At 41.3% G+C, this 17,299-nt stretch overlaps 1 protein-coding gene across 1 annotated transcript in view; it reads right to left on the reverse strand.

Annotated features, from left to right (window-relative positions):
- Positions 1-17,299, reverse strand: part of B3GALT1 (beta-1,3-galactosyltransferase 1) — a 524,933-nt gene that overhangs the window by 30,491 nt on the left and 477,143 nt on the right. The window contains exon 3 of the mRNA XM_045066791.1: positions 9,854-9,979. The gene's annotated coding sequence lies outside the window, so the exon portion shown is untranslated. The remainder of the gene's footprint in view (positions 1-9,853; positions 9,980-17,299) is intronic.

Here is a 17,299-nt window from a genome sequence, read left to right on the forward strand (position 1 = left end):
GCCAAGAGTCAGTGCAGTCAACAAATCAATTAGATGCTGCATGTGTTTTTAATCAAATTGACTGACGTCTTGACTCGTTAATTTAAAATCAAAGTAACTGAATTGCTTGTTTGTGAAAATACAGGTTAAGAAGCACTTGTTTACTTTTCCTTCAAACTCTCAGTTTTGGTGGTCTAGATTTCCAAAGAGGTACAGCTCGAAATCAACTTTTTGTGCAACCAAGGAGACTGCCAGACATGCACCAGCCTTTTCAACTAAATCCAGACCCACCCAGGGTAATCACCATTGGCAGCATCCTCTCCAAATGTGTAGAACAATGTGCCCATATTGACATGGATGGTTTAAAAGTACAGGCAAGTTTGAAATCAAAGAATGTACAAACGCCTCAATTGAAATCTTGATAGCAAGGAGTTAAGTGCATATATTTTTAATTTTCCTTTCTACCAACGTGTTTATTTATTTATTTTTAACATAACCTGATCCCTATGCTACCCCATTTCCAGCTTCGTGTTTGGCCTCATCTAAAACTGGACAGGGGTCCGTTTGGCCCACAGCCTGCCTAGTACTGACCCCTGCTCCTTGCTCTGTAAAAAATGCCCAGCCTTTGTGAGGCTTGTCATTCAAGAGGCTGCTCAAGTGGCAAGGGCTCCAGAGAATTTCCTTTGGCTTAGTCCTGAGGGCATTTCCCTGGGGCAGGACTTCCAGAGGGTGGTTGGTGAGAACAACAGAGAGAAATGATCTGGTTGTCTGTCAACAGGACTCCCACACAAATAGAAAGCTTGGCTGGAAAAATCTGCTTTTTCTTTCTTCGTGCTTCTCCCTCCTCATAAAAAATCGTCAGCGCTCTCTAGAGATTTCTCTCTCCTTTCCTCTCCTCCTCAAAGACTCTGCAGTAGCTAGCCTTTAGGCCTTTCTGCTGCCTTTCTCATTTTCTCACCGGAAGGAGCTGGCTGCCCCACTGTGTTCTCTCCTGGCTCACCTCTCACGTCCTCACCTTCACCTTTCTCCTGCTTGGGATCTGAACCCGCCTTTCAAATACTTACCCTCCTAGGGCTTTCTCTTTCTACTGTTTCCTGTCCTCTCCTCTCACCTTCCTCCCTCAGGTCTGAGGATGGTCCTCCTAGACCCATTCTGCAGGGCCCATCAGTAAGCCAAAGGCCGAGTCTCAGCTGGGGGAGTGGTGGCCGTGAGGCCAGTGGAGAAGGGAACAGAGGAGGAGGAAAGGCAGCAAATGAGTCTTGCGGAGAATGGGGATGGAGAAAGGGAGGTCAGAGTGCCCTGTAGCCTGAAAATGAAACTAATAAGTGGGGCAAGACTTGGCTCTTCTGTTCTGCTCCAACTTCATAAGTAATACTTTGTGTATCGGTTACATTAGAAATCTAGTATTAATATAATATAAATTAATACATTAGAAATATTGTAATTAATCAATATGGGAAATAATTTCTGCAAAGTGTCAGACATAGTGAGTGAAATATAATAGACACTCAAGAAAAGATGGTTATTACATTATTGTTTTTTAAAGACCTAAAATGGCTCAAATAAATGACTTGGTTTCAAACCAGGGGCAAAACGTGGCACTGTACCCTTCGTAAAAGGTTCTGTACTTTATAATAGCTAGATTGAGGCAGTCAGTTGTGAGGGATGTCACAGAAGATGTATAATAATAGTCGCCAAGTGCCGAAGTTTGCATATGATTTTGGAGACCAGAGAGTGTAAATGTAAAGACCTAGATTCCACTCCTGGACATGTACAAGTCTTGAGACGTTCTGTAATCTCTAATAGCTCATTGTTTCCTCACCTGTAAAATGAAGGTGCTACGGAACCAACTGCTCACGGTGTTCTTAGCGCAAATGGGATCAGATGTGCAAAGCTCATGACCCAGTGCTTGGCACACAGTCAACACTCAGTAAAGGCTGTCCATAATTTAACCCATTAAAATAGGGTTTCAGTTTTAAAAATTAGACAGATTTAAGTCCATCCTTGTAAAGACACTGATTTTACTCTCTTGCCCTCTGATTAACTTTCCTGGGAGGCAGAAAGGGGTGTAGCTTATAACCCACCTGGAGTGTGTGACCCATGAGGAATTTCTTTCTTATGAGAACTGTGACAGGAAGAATATTAGGAGCCACTACGCTGCAGAATATCAGAACAAAAATACCAGAACCCACCAAAGTGGGTTTATTATCAACTATATGATCTCTGCCTGTTATAACTCTGGCCATTTCAAATGCCCGTAAGCCATTATTCCACAGGGTTGTATTAGGTAATGTATAAGGCACTTTATCATATGCTAGACTTATTTCACTAGAGTATAAGTTATATTTTGTGTTTTTAGGAAAGGTATGAGAAACCATTTGTGGGATCTCAAGTAGATTTTATTAGCGAAGAAGAATTTGTTGATCATATATTATCAGGCATTTTCCAAATGCCTTATTCCTAAATGATTTATGCTAATTCATTTGACCAACATCTACAGAGCATTTGCTACTTTCCCACTCTGGCCTCGGTGTCAGGGAGCCCGAGATGCGTTAGACATGTCACAGCCTGGTGAGAAAGCATGGTGCCTTGCACACAGCTGAATAAATATTTGCTAAGGCAACTGGAAAATACATCCTTACTTAATCGTATTTGCTGTTACAGAGCTAAGAACAAGCCAGCCTAGGAGGAAAGAGGAGGGAGCACTGCTCTGGGTTGCCACACGTTTGCTGCCTGGAGACGTCTTTACTTTGCTTAAAGATCTCTCTGTGCTGTCTCTTCAGGGCTCAGTAAACTTTACTTAGAAAACCTGCCACAAAAGCCCAGGATAGAGCACTGGGGTGTGGCCAACCTGAACCCCAACTCCTGGCCCTGCGGACCCCTCTTTTCTCTTTTCAACCTAGGAATTGTATACCGTTCTGGTTTCCATTCTAGTCTGTTTAGTGGCCGAGGCCCAGCTTGGGAAGGTCTTTGGTTAGAGCACATCCAAGGCCAGGAACAAACACAGCGTCAGAAAAGCAAACTCGGGCAGCAGCCATGCAATGAAGGTTAACTGCCATGTCTGTGGCCAGAGAGAGGGCAGGGGTGAGTGTCATTTGCAGAGAGCTCGCCTCAGCCCTCCACAGCACACAGCTGGATCTGCTTGGCTCCATCCTGCTCATTCTGTCTCAGCCAGGTCCAGTCTAGGCTGTCCTAGTCCCTATAGCTTTCTAAGGTCACAAGGCAAGTAAACAACAAAGTTAGCACTCAAATCCAGGCTGACCCCCCGGGTTCGCACTGTACGCCACAGTAGAAGCTGTATTCCCAGCACCTAGTACAGGCCCTAGGAAATAGGCTCTCTTTCTAGGCCCTCTTTCTGGTTTTCCTTTTTCTTTTTATGTCTCTACGATGGTTAATTTTACAGGTCAACTTGGCTGGGCCATGGTGCCCAGATATGTGGTCAAACATTATGCTGGATGTTTCTGTGAGGGTGTTTGAGATGAGATTTACATTTAACCCAGTGGACCTTGAGTAAAGCAGATCTCTATCCATAATGTGGTGGGGGTAGGGCGGGGTAGGACTCCTCCAACTAGATGAAAGCCTGAATAGAACAAAAAGTAGATCTTCCCTGAGCAAGGGGGAGTTCTCCAGCCGACTGCTTTTCAGATGAATAGCAATGCCTGCTATTTCTGCTTTCCCAGCAGAACGCCTTTGAACTCCAACTGTAATTCTTTCCTGAGTATTCCATCCTGCTGGCCTCCCCGCTCAAATTTTGGGCTCACTACTATTCCACTAAGACTCCTTAAAATAAAACTCCTTTTGTATATACACCCCTCTTTTCCTCTCAGTCTAAGTTTTGCCTTCCTTCTTTCCTTTCTTCCTCCCTCCCTCCCTCCCTTCCAGAGAAAGTGGCAGGGGGAGGGCAGAGAGAGCAGGTTCCATACCTAGTGCAGAACCCGATGTGGTGTTCGAACTCACGACCCTGAGATCATGACCTGATCAGAAATCAAGAGTCAGATGCTTAACCACGGGGACACTCAGGCACCTCTTGCCTATTTTCTAAGCAAAATTTTCCTGTCCATGGCCTTGAGTGATAACCATATGTCAATAACTCTTAAAATTATACTCTAGCTCAGATGTCTTTATGAAGTTCCAGACCCAGATATCCAACCATGTACTTGGCATGTGTTCTTGGATTTCTTCTTCTTCTTTTTTTAAAAGATTTTATTTATTTATTTGACAGACAGAGATCACAAGTAGGCAGGGAGGCAGAGAGAGAGGAGGAAGCAGGCTCCCTGCTGAGGAGAGAGCCGGATACGGGGCTCGATCTCAGGACCCTGGGATCATAACCTGAGCTGAAGGCAGAGGCTTGACCAGCTGAGCCACCCAGGCGCCCTGTTCCTGGATTTCTGAGGAGCATGAGAATGTAGCACGCACAAAGGTAAGTTCATGATCTTTAATCCCGATCCTTTTTCAGGGTTCCCTGTCTCCGGGCAATGTGCCCACATTGTGAAACCCTGTGAAAGAGCAGGAGCCATCCTGACCAGCGCTCTCTCCCTTCTCTCACACTTAATCCATCTCCTAGTCTGGCTGGTTTCACTTCAGAAACTTCTCCTACGTTTCCTTCTCTCCATCCCCACGGCCGCTGCCTGACCTCTCTGTGGGTTTTCTCCGAGTGGCTCCTCCAGTCTTTCCAAGTGGTCCACATGCACATTCTTTGTTTCCCTCTGATCTTTTTTCTTCACAGCCACAACGATCTCTCTAAAAGACAAAGCTGATCATGTCATTCTGTACTACGACCCGTGCGAAACCATTCAGTGACTTTCTATTGCACTTAGGAAGAGGGTCAGTTCTTAGCATGACTGCAAGTTGGTCCCCAAGGCTCTGCGTGATCTCATTCTGCAGGGTTTCCTCCTTGTTCTCTATACTCCAGCGACTCTTACTCTTTTCCAAATCTTTAAAAATGCTTCCTCACACCACTGGTCTTTTGCACACTCTGTTTTTGTTTTTAAAAATGTGGAACATTATTCTCAGCCCCTCAGTTCTCGTATCAAGAGTCACTGCAAAGGAGAAATTGTGTTCCACAGACCCTCCCTCAGTTCACACAGATTATTATTATTTTTTTTTGGTCCTATATTTTTGGTCCATTATTTACCTAAACTAATACAAATAAAAATAGCTAAGATTTCTTGAGTGATTATCAAGCTCAGGTGTCCAGCATGATGCTCTTTTACAATCATTAAATATTATATAATTAAAAAATACAACAAAATCTGAGAAGTATGTAATCTTCTTCTTCTATTTTTACAGATGAGGAACCTGAGAACCTGGGCGGGGAGCTGAGTGCATATGCAGTAGTGTGAAGTAGGTGTTTGGCTGTCCCACTGAGCCGTGGACTTGGAGCGAGATGAGGCCCGGTCTGTTATTGATCAGCACTGTTACAAGACTGCCTGGCCTATAGAATATGTTTAATACCTACTTGTTGATTGAAACAGTGTTGAATATTTGAATGAGTAATGAACTAGGACACATTTTAATATGAGAATGGGGTATCCCTTTCATTCTCCACTCTGGTCACTATGAAGTTATTTAGAAAATTCTTGACAGTTGCTTACAAAAGAGGAAATGGCATCCCCAGTGCCATTTAGATGTTTTAGAGTACCCTGTACTCTTCATTTTGTTGACCAACTGCTCCTTTTCCAAATGAGGCAGCTATTTGGTTTAATTTTGCACACAGTGAAGGATTTTTTTTTGGGGGGGGGGTGCCAGTCCTTCTAGGGCTTATGAAACAGAGGGAGTCACACACATAGACTCATGCTTACAAACATCTGTACGCAGTGTTAGGTAAGCCCACAGAGCTGCTATAATGAATAAACCCTAAATTTCCAAGCTTTGTTGATAGTTATTTGTGTAACAATCTATTAAGGGTGTTCCCACTTGGCCAGACAGCCTTCTACCTGGTCATCTAGGAGCCCGGCTTCCTCCATCCCTGGGGGCCCCATACAGCATCAGGGGAGAGTGAGCATGGAGAAGGCACACCTACGTCCTAAAAATCCTAGCTCCCAGATGAAGCACGTCACTTCCACTCATATTCTGTTGTGAGAAAGTCATCATGTGGGCATACCCAATTATAAGGAAGAAAAGGAAATGCTGTCTTGTTTCATGTCCAGGAAGAAAAGAGAGAAAACACATTTGAGTGAGTCAACCGGTTGTCTTTGCCCTACCTCCCATCCCTGTAATACAAAGCAGAGACATGCTGTAAGATTAGTACAAAGTGCTCTGGCAGATGAGAAGATAGAGCTTAATTTTAATTTTAATTTTAATGGTGAATATCTTAAAGATATCAGTAGAGGAGAGGATTTTGAGTTGGTCTTGAAGGAAAAGTAAGTCGTTGATAGAAAGAGATCTTAACAATTATAACTGATGATGTCATAAGCCAGGAGACAATGTGGGTAAGAGAAAAATAAATGCCTATGTCTTGGTCTTTGTGTATATATCTCAGAAATTATTTTAATAACCTCTTTCTTCTGATTTTCCTCCACTCCTTCTATAAGTAATTAAATCACAAACAGAATTACCCTCTTCCACCATGAGTATCTTATCCCTAATGTGAAAATATAAAATAATTAGAGGGTGTGCTATGTAAGAACTCTAATGTCATGGAAAACTTCTATTTTCAAGACTGTGCTAATTATACAGGATGAGGCTAAACAAAGGGAAGATGTACAATTATCAGAGCACAACTTATTACAAGCAGCTCTGTTTAGAGGCTCTTCTGAACCTTGCTATACAATAAGTGAAGGATGATCTAGTATTTATCTTTTATAGGACGGCTCTGGAGATCATAGAAATGAAGGCTAGACTACTTTGGAGAGTAGTAGCACACACTCTAGTCTAAGTGGTAGAGAGGAAAGAGAAGGGTCGTTAGATGGGGAAGATCTCCATCCCTTCCTTGTTTTGCCACTCACTGGCTCGGTGATCATAACCTCTCTGGGTTACTTCCTCCTGTATGAGGACCATGTCACATAGGAAAACACCGACCCTGGACTATATTAAGGACCCTGTTTTTATTTTAGATCCATTTCCCTTCCTTTCTCCTACTTTTCTTTTTCTTAAGCAGGATTTCATTCACCTCAATAAAAAATCCTTAAGACTTTAAGAACTGTACAAGAATGACTGATATTACAGTCATTTAGAGGTACTTCCTCTAAATCTACCAAACTTCAATAAAGGCAGTTATAATATCTGTGGCTCTATCTGAGCAGTGTCAAGGATAAAGAAATACCTTAGTTGTCAAATCCCAGGAAGACTGACTCAGCTCTTCTTTTCTTCCAAAGAAGATAAACTGCATCTCATGCAATTTGCTTTTTGCTAGGGGGTTTTTGTTTTGTTTTCAAACAAGATCTTCAGTGCAAAAGACAATCTCTCATACATACGCATTAAAGGAGCTCTGGTGAGTCCCACAAAAGTTGGGGCTTTTCCCTCGATTAAGTTGCCAGAATATTAGAAATTGATAGGAAAAGCTGAGAGCTTAAAAATCGCACCATATTACATGTTATTCAATCGCAAAATGCTTTGGGCTTCCCAACCTGAGCCTCAGCTCTGCTGTGAATGGCCTATATACTCAAGTGCATCTTCGTATTGACTGAAAGGATAGAGGCCCTCAGCTCCTGAGAAGGCATTAGGATTGCATTATCATATCAATAGCCCACATGCAAAAGTTCTTGATAAAAAATGATCATAATCCAGAGGCAAGAGATAAAATATGAGAGTTTGATTTGTGTAAACAAATCAAAAGCATTTAAAGTCAGCTACTTAATCTATCTCCAAGCATTGCCAGGAATATAAATATCAGAACAGCCTCAGAGCCAGCACAGGCAAAGAGTTGAGAGAGTAGGAGGAATGCTAAAGATTATTTGCTACTTTTTCCTGATTTACTGTAATCCAGCCATATTGACCTTCTTTCAGTTCTGTGAACCAGCCAAGCTCAAGGTCTCTTAAAGCCGTTGTAAATAAGTCTTCTGGCCTCTTCAGAAATGCCTCTTATAATAGTCAGGATTGTCTCTGTTAAGCTGCATTAATAAAAAGCTTCCATATCTCAGTGGCTGAAGACAATAAAAATTTGTTGTTTGCTCATGCTATATGCTGTGTATATCCAGTGTGGGTTGGTTGAGGGGGCTTTGTTCTTTGAGGTCACACCTGTCTGTCCCAGGTGAAGGAAGCAACCATATCTTGTGTCAGAATGCCATAGGGACAGGGAGCTGGAGTGATGTCAATTAGATGCCCCAGCATGGAAGAGACACATATCATCTCTACACACAATTGATTGGCCAGACCAACTCCCATGGCCTCATGGAATCTCAGTGTGAATAAGGCAGCAGAATCCCGTCACATGCCTGGAAAGGGGAGGGACTGGGAATAGCTCTTTTGCCTCTCACACCTGCCCTGACTACCTTTATGAAGCCAGTTCCAGCTCTTCGCTGTCTAAGCACCCCTTGTATCTTCCATAGTGCTTATCACAATATGTAATTGTATTATTTATTTCCTGCTGTCGTTCTAATCATTTTCTTTCACTGAACTCTAATATCCCCAGGAGGAAGGAGGACTCCATCAGAGGCAAACTCCATGAAACAGTTTCCCCAAGTGGTCACTTTGCCTAATATATTTAAATACTGAATATATTTGTCTTGAGTTTGGACAACCCTTATGGTGTTAGGGTCCTGTCTCTTAGTCGATGTCCTTTTTGGTTGTGCGCTGATGCCTCTCAATGACTCCTTATCAGAGGATCCCCTCCCTACGTAACAGCCAGGGCAAAGGCAAAGACAAAATGGGCCTTCCTTCAAATGCTGTTACGAAGCAAACTGGAAAACTAGCAATGAAAACCTCATCGGAATCTCCAAAGGTGGTAAAACCCAACATACCCAGTGCGAATTGCTGTGAACCTAGCAAATAATGAAAAGAAGAAAGAAGTTCGGTGAACTGTCATTTTGTTGAAGTTGTTTTAGGCAAATGAATTTGTAGGGAATTAGCTCAAAGCTGCCCTCCTACCCCGACTCACAGAACCTCATCATCCAACAGAGCCTGGTGTTTAGAAGGCAACCTGAAATACCTGCTCATTTCATGGGCAAGGCAACTGTAGTTACTGGCCCAGGTCACAGAGAGGATGGTAAAAGAGATAAAAGTATGATTCAAGTCCCCTGGAGCCAGCATGGGTTTCCTTTCCTGAGTCACACTCCAGGAAGGCTGCAATCATTTCTATAAACTTATTAACACTCTATTTAGGGCTAAAAGTTAGCGTATGAAGGAATATTCTGAATATTTGTCTTGAGTTTTTATCCCTTTAAGTAAAAATATTTTAACGATTACTTGTTATTTTGGACACTTTTTATAACTATTCCATTATTTTCTATATAAAAAGACTATTATTTCCAAGTGAAATAAGAAATAATTGAAGCACAATTGCCTGTGGGACAAGGTTATTTCAGCAAAGAAGTTTTAAGAATCAATTAGCTATAGCCTTGGAGAAATGGATTTTTAAATAGACATTGTCTCAGGTCACCTAAGGCATATATTTAGTTCCCCGATGTTTCATCTTAAAAGAGGCCACCACTAAAATCAGTCAAAGGTTTTGTAGGCAGTTGTAAATACGAATTTTTAAAAAGGCCATCCTTATTTTTGCTTGCATTTTTTTCCTCCTGGATCATTCAGGAACTAGGGTTGTTTCATGGCTCAAGGCAAGGGTTACTTACATGTTATAGCATGTAAATAGTAATGAAAGAAACAAACTAAAATTTTCTCTCCTCATTAGTCCTTAGATATTGATTTCTGCTTTTATAGCATTGCCATTATTTTTCCCCAGTAACGGACTGCGTAACTGAGCAGTGCCTTCTCTTACCTGTTGGGCCAAGCTTGCCGTGGACGACTCCTTACCACAGCTGCCGGGTGCAATGCATGGTCTCAGTTTGTCTGATTTGCAGCGGCTTGTGCCAGGAGAAGCTGCTGTTTAGCAAACCGCAGGATCCTGTGTAGATAGCCAGAAGGGAGAAAACTTTAGAAGCAATGGAGGTTAATCAGCCTCTGAATTCTGCCCCTTAAGAAACAAAAGACTTGTAATTCAGGCTTTGAGTACAAGACACAAAATGGCATTTAAGTAAGCACTGAATGCAAGTTGATCAACTGAGAAAAATAATGAACACATGAACAAAGGGAGGTTGGAGCTGGTACCAGGACTGCGAACCCATGTGCCTCCAAGACCAGGCGAGGGGCATTGATGAGGATGAGGAGCAGGCTGGGTGTGAGACCACAGGGGAAGAGGGGAGGGCTCTGGCGACCTGGTAGTTCCATGTCTCAGCTTAGAGGGAAGCCAGCTCTCCCATCCAGCTGAGGGTTTCCACTGATGCCATAAAGAAAAACAGAACCGATGATGCTACAACTGGAGATTTTCAAAAAGAAGACAGAAATGAGGATTTTCATGTACAAAATCTCTCGTTTTGTACTGTAGAATTAAATTAAGCAAAACTTTGTGCCAGTCAAACAAGGCTGAAGCCAAAGGCTCCTGGAAGGTCAGGGTTAGCTCATGGGTGGCGGTCTGGTACCTAAGATCTAATGCAACATCTTCAATTTCCAAGTAATGAGGTGGTGTTCCAGGGGCTGACGCAAACGGCTGCTGGCGGGGCAAGGACTCAGCTAGTTAGTGGCAGAGCTGGGGCTTCTGAGCACGAGTACCTTCCCTTTTACCCACAACTTCTCACTTTCTTGGGGCTACCCTGAGACTGGCTGCATCTGAGCAGATCTGTGGACATGACAGACTGGAGGCCAACTAGCAGCAGGCTTCAGTTGATCCGAGCCTTGGGTCTCAAGTTGCATTTGTATAAAACTTCATACCAAGAGGCATAATTTTCTGTTCTCACCAATTAAGTTATATGAGTGCTGGGTAAAGCTGGGTGACTTAAAATAGGATGGTCCCTCATAGGAAATAACACTCTGACTGCAGGTCTGTGTTTGGAGTGGTGTTTAAGCCATGTGGCCAGATGTGAAGAATGGCAATGCTACGGGTATGGGCAGAGGCATGAGGGGGTCCTCCTGAAACTACCTGCTGGCTCCGGTTTCCACTAAAAGGCTGCTCTTTATATGAGATGCAGTGTTGTGTGTCGGCTAAGTGTGTCGGCTAAATACTGACTCAGCTGTTTACTGTGCCTTAAGCGCTCTAGGTCTCATGTATAAAACTGTGATAACACGACCTGAATCATAGAGTTGTACTGAGATGTAAATGAATCAATACAGAGAAAATGCCTAGAAAGGTATTTGCACCAGGTAGGGGCTCAGTAAATGTTAGTATTTGTAACATACACCAACATTTATTGAATGCCTAATGTATACTAATGCCTATATTTATTATCTGTGAGCATCACCACAATCCTTTTTGCTTTATATTATTGTGTTAAGATTAATAATGAGAAAAACCATGACCTTGACAGATGCTGTCTTGTCTAATTTCACCCTGGTGGGTAGCAGAGCCAGTGTTTGAAACGAGGTCTACCTAGCTTAACCATTTGTTTAACCCACCTGTCCAGTGTCTTGTTAGTGATCAACTGAAGATGTTCTTCAGATCTTTGAGGGGAGAAAAAGCCAACTTTGGTCAAACAACAAATACTTATCAAGTCAAACACCAAAGAAAGGGAGTCCTAAAAACAAGCAATCAGAAGCACCGCAATGCTTGATAAACTCTTCTGACTTACGTGAAAATGTACTGTTCTAGAAAGGGAGAGTGCCACGTGACTGAGAGTAAGGCAGGAGAGGCTGTGGTCAAGTTTTAGTAACCCTCACGCTTACCCTTTAAAACGCTATGGCTCTTCCAAACTATGGAAAGAACCTAGATGTCCATCAACAGATGAGTGGATCAAGAAGATGTGGTATATATACACAATGGAATACTATGCAGTCATCAAAAGAAATGAAATCTTGCCATTTGCGACAACGTGGATGGAACTAGAGCATATCATGCTTAGCGAAATAAGTCAAGCAGAGAAAGACAACTATCATATGATCTCCCTGATATGAGGAAGTGGTGATGCAACATGGTGGCTTAAGTGGGTAGGAGAAGAATCAATGAACAAGATGGAATTGGGAGGGAGACAAACCATAAGTGACTCTTAATCTCACAAAACAAACTGAGGGTTCCTGGGGGGAGGGGGGTTGGGAGAAGGGGGGTGGGGTTATGGACGTTGGGGAGGGTATGTGCTTTGGTGAGTGCTGTGAAGTGTGTAAACCTGGCGATTCACAGACCTGTACCCCTGGGGATAAAAATATAAGTTTATAAAAAATAAAAAATCTAAAAAAAATAAAAATAAAAAATAAAACGCTATGGCTCTTAATAGATTAATAGTCATAAATCAGGGGCGCCTGGCCGGCTCATTGAGTAGAGCACATTTCTTTTGATCTCGGGGTCGTGAGTTTGAGCCCCACCCTCGGGGTAGAGATTATATAAAAATAGATAAAAATAAAAACAAATCTAAAAAAAATAGTGAGAATTCAAATTCCGTGGAGGTAGCTTTTAGGAATTGAAACACAACTTGGATATGGACATTGGGAAAATGACATCTGGAAGATTTACTTTAGCATCTTAAAAAAATTCCTCATTTTTACAAAATGATTATCTTCTACACAGAGAAAGAATGGACTAAAACATAAACATTTACTAAAGTGTGTGAAGCATGAATATGAAGCATCTTATGTAAAACATTAATGAATGAAGAAAAGGATGCAAGGGATAAAGGGAATGAGCATTTACTGAGTGCTAACCTGAGCCAGATCCTATGTCAGGTAACTTTGTATACAGTTTAGAATTCACCGAATGAAAAATAACAAAACAGGGCCAAAATAGGTGTAGAAAGTCTGTGTATGGCCAACTCAATTTCTCATGGGTAGATATTTGCATTTATACATTTCATATCTTACTTGGACCTAACTCCTTATCTTGATGGCCCATTCTGTTTAGTTGTTTTTGACACATACAAAAAAGATAAATATAATTAACTTAAGCCAAGCAACCGAAGGGGGGAGTATCCTTTCAACCAAAATATTAAATTATCATCGGTGCTAGGAGAATACAAACCAGGAATCATATAGATGCAGAATTTCTCTACTTTAGGATGAACATTGCCCTAAGAAATAATATCTGCTTTCAGCAATAATATAGAAAGCAGGAATATATGGTACAAGACAAGATGAAGAATATAAAACACTTTCTTCCATTTGATTTCTAAAGTATAATTTTAATATTTAAGTTTGAGGCATAGCAACTTTACAGAATTTAAAGCGCATCCACATCCAAAAGTTGGTTTTGGAATACAAAACAATATTTCAAAGTCAAACAGAAATGAATTTGCTCATTATCTACTCTTTTGGATAATTGCCATTATTGCTATTTCTCCTTGGGCAGATAATTGAAAATTGACTATATAAATTGTTGTGTTTTTCTGGGGAAATAGCCTAGACTAAAAATTGGTCACCCACCTCTTAATCTAAGTTACAGTTTTACTAGGCCTAAAAATAATAGCTACTCTAGTGCATTATTCTATTATATCTCATTACTATCTTCCCTTCTTTTTAGCTTCATATGGTAAAAAAGAATTCTGGGGGTGGCTCAGTTGGTAGAACATGCAACTTTCGATTTCTTATCCTATAGACAAGTTGTGAGTTCAAACCCACATTGGGTGTGGAGCCTACTCAAAAAAACAAAAAGAATTCTGCCCATGCCACTTTTGTCGAAGGAATCACATTTGTTTTGTGTGTCTCTACATGAGAGTGAGTTATGAAGTATTTTAGTGACAGAATAGGGGAAGGAAGGTAGTGATAATATTTAGACATGAGATTTTGTCTCCCCAGTTTTGCTGCAGCCCACTTTGTGGCAACGGAGGGATTTACACCGTGATCCTCTAGTGTCAAAATCTGGCCACATGCGATCCTGGTTTGTATGTGGTCTATCTGCAACCAAGGACTTGAATAAAGACTGACAGAACAAAAGAGAAAATGGGGCGCCTGGGTAGCTTCTGCCTTTGGCTTGTGTTGTGGTCTCGGGGTCCTGGGATCGGGCCCCACATTGGGCTCCCTGCTTGGTGGTGAATCTTCTTCTCTCTTTTCCTCTGTCTCCTCCTCCCTGCTCATGCTCTGTCTCTCTCAAATAAATGAATAAAATCTTAAAAAAAAAAAAAAAAGAACAAAACAGAAAGAGCTGCTGTGTGAGCTATTTATTAACTTACCAAGGTAAGTTCTGTGAGTTATTAGGAAACCAGATGGAGGTAGTAGCTGATCTATTTAGTTAAAGAATTGAGCAGACAGAACAGGGTTTTCATCTCTAAGTTTCAATGATCACAGACTTAATTTTCCATTTCTCCTGTCACAGGCTGGATTGCTAGGCAAGAGACCTTGAGCCTCTGAGATATCCACACAGGAAGTTTACTGGGGCATGTACTCGGGGGAGTGACACCCATGCCATGGTGGGAGGGGAAGGGAGAAAGCAAGGGAGAGGTGGAGCTGTGATGTAGTCACAGGGAGGCCCGAGTCCATGCTTGGACTGCTGTAACTTCTGCTGAACTGGGTCTTCCCTATTCTACACAGAGTATTATTCTAATCCCAGGATTTCCAGCCTTGCTGCTTTGTCAGTGGTCTTTATTGTTGCCTTTGTGAAAGAAGCAATAGAGTTCCTTGGAAACAGAAGGAGCCCTACGAGATACGACTCAACGATTTGACCATCAGGGCCTCAGTGACAAGGTGATCAAAGGAACAGGTAATGACGATGCTCCAGCAACATCTGGGATAAAATACTTAGGAAAAAAGCCAATGGAAGTTATTTTGTTTAAGTATGTCCATTTCTTTAGGTGTAAACATGGTCATTCATACTAATAAAGTAGAATGATAAAAACAGCACATGTCTTTGTTTCATGAAGTCACTAAATATTTCTGGAGGCAGTTCAAGTTGTATACTGTAAGGTGAGAGAAGATTTTAAGTGTATTAACCCAGCCACACAAAGAATTTCAATTAACATCATTCCAGCTTTTTTTTTTTTTTTTTAAAGTTAATTCCTAGGAAAGATGAATGAAGCCAATTCCTCCTTACAAATACCAACATCGTTAGGAAAGGAGCTAGTGTGAGAGACTTCACCATTGGCTGGGGTAGAAACCTTCTGGGGGACCATTCTATACAAGGCTGCATGTCTACTGGAGTTTTTCTTCTGAGTCCTTTACTTCAAAGAAGAAGACAACAGGAAGACCCAAGATTTGACAAACACAGAGAAATTATACGGAAACTCCTCTCAGCTTTGCCCTTTATATCCTACTTGAAATCTTGGCACCGGAGATTTTGCAAAACATCACTTAGGCATCTGATTTCAGAAAAAAAATAGTAGACTTCAACAGAGGAGAACGTGCCATGATTTTAGTGCATGAGGCTAGAATCTTGAAACACAGTAAGAAAAATGTGGATGATTCTAAAATTCAGTGACTCTGTATTGACTATCTCCATTCCATCATCTGCCATGTTTCTGTAACAAGAATCAAAGCAGACAGGAAGTGAGGATTTCCGAATACTGTTCTTTCATGACATAAATCACTGGGCATAAACTCTGTCTTATACATCATAATGTAAGCATGGAGCCTTGTACCTGGTAGGAGCTCAGTCTCTCTTAATATCTTGATCTTAGATGAACTGATATAATATGGCTACAGCCACACTGTGGATTCTAGAATCAGCTTCTTAATTTCTCTCCTGTAATAGCCACTGTTTTAGTCAACAAAACTATTTTCTATTTTTATGGTATTCTACTAGGAGTTGGAAATACAAAAGAACTCATATCCTTCTTGAGAGAGATAAAAGTCCGACAACAAAGTACAGTAATGAAGATACTGAAATACAAAAGAGAGATCCTGAGCAGTGTGTGTGTGTGTGTGTGTGTGTGTGTGGGCGTGCATGTATGCATGTGTAGGCCTTCCTTGGTGTGTGGTCAAATGCATTTTTCTCTTGAATGAGGTGTTCAGAACACTGAAAATTAGGAGCAGTTGCTCTACTTGTTCTGACTGAAAAAATATGAACACAGTTAATGTTTCTGTTAGTGAAATAGGGGATACTGTGAGGATAAAGAAATTTAGCATAGAGCCCCAAATCACATGGCCTGTTTTTCCTGATTTTAGGGAATACATGGGAGCTAGTCTTTTAACAGTTCAACAATATTTTTATGTTCCTTTTAAGAGCAATTCACATACTAGGTCTTGGGGATTTAAAGAAGCATGAAGAAAATCCAAGCTGTTTTCAGTCTTATTAAGAAATTCCAAATATCTAGTACACTATGAGCTTTTTACAAGTTTGATATAACTTTGCGATAATTTCCAGGAATACAAATGTCCTAAGGATTGTTTACTTATAAAAGTTTAGCCTGTGTAAATGAGTTGCTTCACAAATGATTTTGGTACAACATTACCTTTTTAACAAGCAAACACAGAACAATGAATAGATCCTTGTTTATGTTTGGCTGTCAAACTTTTTAGCTATAGTTTTATCTCTGCCTTATTAGATGCCAAAGTGGGTTCTGAAAATTAAGACCATTCTAAAGTATGCATGCAAAGAAATTCTGCAAAGCCTGCATATTAACTGAGTCAACTATTGCCTTGCTGGATTTTTCAGGTCATGCTCCACATATCTTGCAAATACCGTTATAGTAAATCATGCCATGTAAGCTCATGGAATTTGAACATGACTGCTGATTTTGAACATGACTGATTTGAACATGACTGTCTGCTCCCAGTTAGTTCCAGTGAAAATTCAGTGTGACCTATCTGTGGGCAGTTGCTTTGCTTTGCTTTTTTTTCTTTCTTTCTTTTTCTAGGCATTTTATTCTAGATCGGTCTTCTTAGGAATGGGTATGGCATCTGTCACTAGAGATAATGGGTGAGAGAATAGGCCAGTGTCGGTACAAATATATCACCACCATTTAAAAAAAATAGCAAACAAAACCAACAGTCTAAAGTGCATGCCCTATAGACAATCAAAGCAGCCACAGCACCTTTTAATTCAAAGGGTAGCATCCTGACTTGACATGTAGGTAGAAAGCGTTCCTCCTTCTGATTTAAGAGGTTCCCTACCATACCCAGGCACATTTAATGCAGATGCCAGCAACCATATTGACCAGAGAAGAGGCATGACAGAGAACCCGTAGCAGCTTCTACAGAGGGAGAGAAGTCGGGGAGGTGGGGGGGGGAACTCACAGAGAGGTCACCTTTGTTTGTAATGGATCATTCTGAATGGAGATGGCTGTATTTCAAGATCAGTGAGACTTGCTGAAGTTGC

This window comes from Mustela putorius, unplaced genomic scaffold (assembly GCF_011764305.1).
Source record: "Mustela putorius furo isolate JIRA1106 unplaced genomic scaffold, ASM1176430v1.1 tig00003869_pilon_pilon_pilon, whole genome shotgun sequence".
In the NCBI taxonomy this organism is placed as follows: Eukaryota; Metazoa; Chordata; class Mammalia; order Carnivora; family Mustelidae; genus Mustela; species Mustela putorius.